This window comes from Lolium rigidum, chromosome 5, assembly GCF_022539505.1.
Source record: "Lolium rigidum isolate FL_2022 chromosome 5, APGP_CSIRO_Lrig_0.1, whole genome shotgun sequence".
In the NCBI taxonomy this organism is placed as follows: Eukaryota; Viridiplantae; Streptophyta; class Magnoliopsida; order Poales; family Poaceae; genus Lolium; species Lolium rigidum.
The window spans coordinates 58,837,006-58,844,075 of NC_061512.1; the positions used below are offsets into that span (position 1 = coordinate 58,837,006).

The window sequence follows — 7,070 nt, forward strand, 5'->3', positions numbered from 1 at the left end:
CCTCAACCGTGTGGGGCTGCCGCCATTTCCCGGTGATACGATACGAACATGATAGTCAGAGGAGCACGAGGGCACTCATGGCCATGGATGGACCGACCAGGTGACCACTTGTTGACTCTCATGGGATGCCATTCCTCATAGAGCCATGCCCTCAATGCCATGGAGTGGCTGCACAGTATGTGAAGTATCATCACAAATAGTCAAATGGCTCATCAGATCCTCACTAGAAACTTGGAAAAAGTCACACGCATGCAGGCATGAGAAGTCTTGTTTGAGAAGCCGTTAGGAATCTCAAGGGCATGGCCGGTGCCGGTGCCAGAGGAATCCGCCGGATCGATTGAGTGAGACACGGCGAGTTGGCCCCGGCCGTACTGTGCAACGCATGTGCAGGAGAGCTTTTCAGAAATCGGAAGTAGATCGAAGAGGATTCGATCTGGGGAAAGATGTTGTCTGGGCCACCGCCGGGGAGAAGCTTTGCCGCGAGACATGGCTCGATCAGCTCCATACCCGCATTAGCTTCTGTCTTCTGACCCCGCCGCATGAAGCAAGAGCAACAACGACGCTTTGCTCATTTTGCTAGCTGCAAAAAGGGCTTCAGGAATCTTTGGTCAAGCCATGTGAGCTATCAACTTGGATCTGATGAGCAGAGATTGGCAACTTGGATCATCAGAGCTAAAACTGTACACGTTCGAGTGATCTCGTGCAGCTGATGGCGCCGCTTACATGGCAGCTCTTGCTTTGGACTTGTGTACTATGGAATCATTGCAAAATGCAGCTAAATGATGTTGGAATGGGGCAAAAAAAGAGTCACTTGTCAGACAACCTGTGAGCCACCAAGCTCAGAACGAACTGAACATGAACGATCATCTACAGCCACGGAACAAAGCAACCGATGATTCCTGCCGTTAATCACGCTCTGGCCCACAGGTCAGACGTCATCAACCAAGCTTGAGTGCTTGCTTCCTTATCAGTCAAGGATGCAACGGTACGAACCTATAGGAAAGATCCTGTTCAAGTAAGGTCGTGCTGTTGTTCCGTGGAGCTCCCCTTTTAAACCGGTCCTGCTCCATGTAAACAGCCAAGGTGGGACTAAACACCTACCCCTAAACACAATGCATTATTGCTTTGCGTTAGCGTGTAGTGGGCCGGCCGAATATTACTGTGGCTGTCTTCTACAAAATACTGGGCCGTTCTGCTGGATAGGAAATAAGGGTGCTACCGTAAATCCGTTTGGGCCTTGGGCAAGTTTTTTTTCTTCTTTTCGGCACGATGCTTCTTCCCTTCCTGATGTAGTCATGTACCAAAAAGAAAACCTAATTTACTCATGTTGCCTGCTTCATTGCAGAAATATTTCCTTCTGCAACAGTATTGTTGAATACCAGGGCCCCTGTGACGGTGGTGAGGTATAGTGGAATAACGCAGAAACAATAACTCACATAGCACACTTATTTTATAGCGGCGACCTTGACCAGCGCCCCATGGGTCTTTCATCTCCAAATTGTTTGTCACTCCTCACTAGTCACTTACTTGTTTCGGTACATTGCAAATTCAGGACAAAGCACTGAGCAGTAAAGTTAACTCGCGCAGACACCATTTCGGTAACTAAAAGGATCCCGAAGTTTAGCTCCGGGGGAGGGGCTTACAACACTGTAGGTGAAAGCGCGTCATATGCTTGTAACATAAATGACGCGCTTTCTATTATTTAAATTAACGTTAATTTGTATGGTTAAACTATCTATGAGCTTGTAACATAATTTAAACAATATTATATTGTTTAAACACACAAATTATTTCTCATAGATAGTTTAACCATACAAATTAAATTATTTATACTAAATTTAAATAAATTGCAATGCAACATGTCCATGAATCATGTGGCGTTTCCTCTTGCACCCACAAATGATCAACTAGATCATTCTGTAATTGAGTATGAACACCTGCATCTCGGATTTCTCGGGTTTCTTGATGCATCTAGAGGAAAGCAACAAACTGGACCGGTACCTGCTCAATTTCAGCAAGAGGACACGGGAAATCAATGGATAGTCAGCATGTGTAGTGCATCGCGTTCACTCTCGGTGATTATGTTGTGCATGATCACACAAGAGTTCATGATCTCCCACATCAGAGACTCCAACTAGATGAGAGCAGGGTATCGAACAATGACAAAACGCCGCCGGAGCACACCAAAAACCCTCTTGACATCCTTGTGACATGCTTTTTGGCATGTCCACGGGATAAGATTCCTTCTCCGTAGTAGGCTCTCCAACTGTCTTCACCAATTTAGCAAACTGTGGATAGATACCTATCGGCTAGATAGCACCTCTTGTTGTATGTGTGATCGTTGATCTCGAAGTTGATGGGCAGATCATGTCCCTCAGCTAGCCTTGTAAGCATGGTGGAGCGCTATAACACATTAATATCATTGTGAGTTCATGCCATAGTGCCATGCTGAAAAGAGAGTGCCAATCCAGAGTTCATAGTCAGGCACTGCCTCAAGTATCTCTCCGGTATGCCCCCTTGTATAACCCTTGCGAAGAGAATGGACAATTCTTACAACCCAGTGCATGCAATTGATATTCCCGAGCGTCCTAGGAATCCTCTTGCAGCATTTTGTACAAGGATCCGAGTTGTATCATCTACATTGGGTGTCCTCAAATAGTTTGGCCCAAATACCGCCACCACTGCTCTGCAAAACTTGTAAGCATGTCGACTCCGGCATGCATAGATAATCATCGGTTGCATCTAGAGGAGCTCTGCATGCAAGACAACGCATAGCAGCCATGCACTTCTGAAGTGATGAGAAGCCCCACAAGCCGGTGCAGCCTTTCTTGCACATGAAGTATGTGCCATACACCTTGACGTTAAACACAATCTTCATGAACATGTTCTTGTTCATCCTAGATTGGTGTTGTTGGGCTTATGTGATGCATTTCCCGTGAATTTGTCGGAGTCAAGCATCAGTGCGCCGGCTTGCCGATGCTGGTCCTTGTTCGGCACCTTCCCAACCCTCGAACTGCCACACCGAGGGATATCAAGTATATGTTGTCGAAGGCGGAGAAGGTTGGTGTGACGCCCCGGAACCGGTACCATGAGGATTCCAGCGATCCCGCCGAAATCCGCACGATATCGATTCAGAGACGCCCTCTGACACGACGTGCGCGACAATCACACACGTGATGCCAGAGGAATTAACACGAGCGGTAACATTACAACAGGATTACAATAGAGCCCACAAGATACATATATATTACAATATACAATACAAAGATCCAAATCATATAGAAGATCGAATACGTCCGAGTACGGACAAGATACAAATTGGACTAAGAGTCCTGAAGATAACCAATGGTGTACATAACCCTGCCCAGGCCAAGCCGGAAGGGTAACCTTGCTAACGTCGTCTTCATCGAACATAACTTCATACCTGCCCGGTTATGTCCCAAAGAAGCAGCAATAAGTACGGGTTCGCACTTAACAAGACTTCAAGACGTATAAGCATTCGTCAACCAGTCGTCCTTTGTACTTGAGGCACGCAGGGGACTTAGAGGACACAAGAGGAACGTCATAGGCAATATGGTGGGGTTAAGCGGCAGCGCGCAAGCACTAAAAACCTATAGAGACACTCTACAACATTCGTCTATCAGACAAAGTGAGAGAGCGCATAAACTAATAGTTCTATACTCTGCAAACATAACACAACCGATGTGTTCCCCCTTCGCAAAGAAGTACTGGCAAAGGCACTCACACGATTATCAAGTTTTAACCATTTATCATTGAGTTGTGCTAACTTACTACGCAAGTTATTATTAATAAAAAAAAGGTGTAAGTTGTCTATGGTCTAGTCATACAGCTCCAAGTCGTCCATAACCGCAGACACGGCTTATCGATAAGATTGTAACCCTGCAGGGGTACCCAAATGTCCACACGCACGTTCAACCCACTTGCGACAGGTGGATATCGCGACTCGCACTCTCCTTCACCACAACAATGTCCAGGAAGCCACCTAACTAAGTAAAACCCGTATCAGAGTCCAGCCGTGCTCCGAAACGGACTCAGCTATTGCGACTGCGTGCTAGGTGGACAGTGCCCAGCGGGATGACCACTTCGCAGTGGCACCGCATCCTACGAGCGTGCAAGAGACAACGGGGTTACAAGGCACATAGCTTCCCCAAAAGTAACATCATATCATCTGAGCACCAAGAAACAAGCTTGCACGCCCGGGAGAAACAAAACGTTCAAACTAATTGTGGCCACTGGACAAAGTTGTAGATTCCGGCAGTGGTCGAGGGGAGACCCGGTAAGCATACCCATGTGTGGTTAGAGTGCTCAGTCTCGGAACAGATAACAAGAACTCGGGTCCTAAGTTATTTAGGAAACACAAGTGAGCCGTCACAAAACAAGCAGCTGACCCACCGATGCCTCCGCTAAACAATTATCAACAACTGAAGTAACCATGATTCTTCCCAACATATAACCCGATAAGATAACAATAACGGTAACACGATATAAATAGCACTAGCATGCACTACGACTCGCAAGGCAGACCCGATAACCAAACAATAGCTGTAGGAGGTTGGTGGAGGCAATATAGGATGCTTGAGGTAACAAGTGGATAGAACACGTGACAAGAACGCAACTCAAGGATAGCATAACGGAGAAGGCAAAATAAAATAGGTGAGCGACTCCTGCAGAGACAGGAGTATAAGAAATGCTTGCCTGTTAAAGCTTGCCGAGGAACAACCAGAGAACTTGTCGTATCTCACAACACCACTTCGTGATCCTATCCGCGAAGAAGCAAATGCTGAAACACACAACGTATGCGAGTCTTACTACTACGGAAGAAGAATCGGCATGATCAAGATATGCATGCATGGCATGGCAGATATGATGCGATGCGCTTATCCAATTTAAGCGGAGTCGGAACCCCGGACAAACAATTACAGTTGAAGTTGCATATCTACCGGCAAAGTTAAATGTTGATTAGCATGGTACAACATGGCAGGGGTACGCTACTTCAAAGTTAAACGGAGCGGGGAAAACCTTAGGCGGATATCCGAAATACTCGGCATATATGTTAGGTGAACATGCATAACTATCACGTCTCGACACGATGCAAGATGCAACGCCTCTGAAAGAAAGAAGGAATCAGGGCATAAAACAAGCAAGAATGTCTAAGGTATTGGGTGGAATAAAAATTTACCTCGCAGAGATTCAGCTTCATCGTGGAACCTGATAAAATGGGAGCCTATATCGACCATCTCCTTTATCAACGGCTGCAAAATAGTCGATAGACAAAAATATAGTATCAAGATGTTGGAAAATTTTGAAGTAAATAAAGAACATGACAAACAAGAAAAGATATCCTACATCATCAAGCAGAGGAGTTAATAAGCTCCCGGTGGTAATTTCTTCTTTACCAGCAGCACCCGTTCTAGCCTTTTTCTTCTTCAACGCTCGGTGGCTGCGTGTTGGAGCCGAAGCATCCGGAGCAACATGTGTTGGAGCCGAAGATTCGGGAGCAACATGTGGTTCCTCGGAAAGGACCAGCGTGTGAGATGTGCTCGTGTTTACTGGCTTAGGAGCTTTAAGTTCCAACATTTCTTCGTCATCTCTGTCCACACATTAGCAATTTCATTACACGAAAAAAGATACAAGATAGTTGGAAGTAAGGAAGGTAAAACTTACGAGCTGACGTCGCCAGCAGCAGTGAATGGGTCGAAGTTTTCTTGTTCTTCCGAAGAAGATTCTTCGGCGGCTAGTTTAGACAGTTTGGAAGCGCTAGAATCTTCTTCGTCAGGATTTCTCTTCCTCTTGCGCTTATCTGGAGAAGCCGGAGGAGGAAGAGAGTTTGTGTGGGAGGAGCCAGAAACTTGTTCTGACTCCGAGATTTTTTCAGAGGAACCCGCACTCTTTTCAGATTCTGCGGGTTCGCTCTCAAGAATAGAAGTTTCCCACGAGTCATAAGTGATGATGGCTCGCTCGGATACATCTCCACCTTCGGGCAGTGGAGGAAGAGAAGAAAGAGTCTAGTGGTCCTGCAGACAAAAAGAGCAAGTTAATACAACAAAATTATCGGATCTGCAAGAAGAATAGTGCAATTCGAAGAAAAAAGAACTTACAGCTGGAAGAGCATGGACACCACTGAATGGTTCCACGCGACAGGAAGAAGGAACTTCACTATTCTTGCTCAAGGAGGTGAAGCGGCGTACTAGCTTTTCCAAATCCTTAGAGGAAGACCTTCAGAAACCCTATCAGCATCTTCAACACCCGAATATAGCCAAAGGGGATTCTTGCGAGCTTGGAGAGGTTGCACTCGAATCCATAGGAAGTGTGCGATGATCTGCACCAGTGGAGGAGCTACGCCTGCTGCTACCGGTGCTGTAGCACCGGCCTAGCAGCTATGCACTGCAACGACCATGCTTAATTTTCAAGGCAAAAATATGATATTCCTAGGTGACTAGTACTACTAAGGCAGTATTAGCACCACCCATTGGCTATTCCTGGCTCCGCCCCTGATATGCACACCCGACAATTCTTCCCCTTCAGTATTCTGTAGAGCCTAGATACGAGCAATTAGGGACTCGGTGGCCGCTATTTCTTCGACTGTGGCTTCTGCGTCCAAGGATTTGCGCCTCTGAATATCTTCCGACGAGTCAAAAGGAGCAAGGCCATACTCCTGAGCATCTGAGGATTCGTCCTTGACGTAGATCCATTTCTTGCGCCAGCCTTGGATGGAGTCGGCGAACTTCAAATCAAAATAGACGGCTTCTGGCCAAACACAGATACATACACCACCTACATTATAAATGATGTTCTTCGAGTTGTTGTGGCGGAGGTAGAAGATGCGTTTCCACAGGCCCCAGTGGGGGTGGATGCCAAGGAAACACTCACATAGAGTGATGAAGATAGAGATGTGGAGGATAGAGTTAGGGGTCAGCTGATGGAGCTGAATCCCATAGATAAACAGAAGACCACAGAGGAATTCGTGGATAGGAATGGATAATCCGCGAATGAGGAAGGAATGGATAATCCGCGAATGAGGAAGTCAGTGAAAGTTACCCGAAAACCTT

At 46.4% G+C, this 7,070-nt stretch overlaps 1 non-coding gene across 1 annotated transcript; it reads right to left on the reverse strand.

Annotated features, from left to right (window-relative positions):
- Positions 1-808: 808 nt before the first annotated feature.
- LOC124658599 lies at positions 809-1,025 on the reverse strand. Its single transcript, XR_006989311.1, has one exon. It is a non-coding gene; the product is annotated as a small nucleolar RNA U3 (small nucleolar RNA).
- Positions 1,026-7,070: the final 6,045 nt, after the last annotated feature.